Here is a 998-nt window from a genome sequence, read left to right as displayed (position 1 = left end):
CTTGGGGTTCCCAGGTGGTGTAAGTGGTAAAGAACCCACCTGCTGGTGTAGGACACATAAGTGATGTGGGTTCAATCCCTGGGTTGGGAAGATCCCCTGGAGGAAGGCAGGAAACACACTCCAGTATTCTTGCCTGGAGAATCCCATGGACAGAGGAGCCTGGCAAGCTGCAGCCCCTAAGGTTGCAAAGAGTCGGACATGACTGAAGCAACTTAGCATGCAAAGGCTTGCAAGGAGTTTGTGTGTTTGCTTTGTTTTAAAAGTGCTATACTGGTATTAACAGCACTCGTTTGTTTTTATTTAACTTGCGGACAAAGACTTATAGATAGGCGCAAAAATAAATCCTTTTTTGCAACCCAGAACTCATTGTTCAGTATGAGTTTTGACACAGATGAGAAGGAATACATTTTTGTTTTTATTTTTAAAGGGTGCCATATTGGAATTTCCGTGGTGGTTTGGTGGTTAAGAATCCACCTTGTAACGCAGGGGACATGGGTTTGATCCCTGGTTGGGGAACTAAGATCCCACATGCTGCAGGGCAACTAAGCTTAGGTGCCACAATGAAAGATCCAGGACGATGCAACAAAGGTCCAGTATGCTTCAACTAAAACCCAACACAGCCAAGTAAACAAATAAATCTTAACCAAAAAATTAAAAAATGAAAAGTGCCATAATAAGAAAAGAGGCTACATTTAGTCAAGATTTGTAGCTAACAGAGAGCAGGTTATTTTCTTTGCGTTATTTTTCCTGCCTGAGTCTCAGTCTCCCTCATCTGTAAAACAGGTATAAAAAATTTCAAAGACTCACGAGAATTAAAGGAGACAGGGGTAAATGTACCCAACCTAAAACTAGGTACACCACTGGTGATCAATAAATGTTCACGTTTCTCTTCCTCAACCTTGGTATACAGCATCTCTTCCACTAGATATTGGAAGCAGCCACAGAATGTAACAGGTGGCCATAATCTAGTTCATCACCAAGTTATTTAAAACAAAAAA

The 998-nt window shown here is 41.4% G+C and overlaps 1 non-coding gene across 1 annotated transcript; it reads left to right on the top strand.

The window, feature by feature from the left end:
- The first annotated feature begins 281 nt into the window (after positions 1 to 281).
- LOC129548248 (small nucleolar RNA SNORA40) lies at positions 282 to 406 on the top strand. The gene has a single exon (XR_008684325.1). It is a non-coding gene; the product is annotated as a small nucleolar RNA SNORA40 (small nucleolar RNA).
- Positions 407 to 998: the final 592 nt, after the last annotated feature.

This window comes from Moschus berezovskii, chromosome 24, assembly GCF_049115385.1.
Source record: "Moschus berezovskii isolate FMDL1 chromosome 24, NW_MosBer_1.0, whole genome shotgun sequence".
Lineage (NCBI taxonomy): Eukaryota > Metazoa > Chordata > Mammalia > Artiodactyla > Moschidae > Moschus > Moschus berezovskii.
This window is presented reverse-complemented; position numbering and strand designations above follow the sequence as displayed.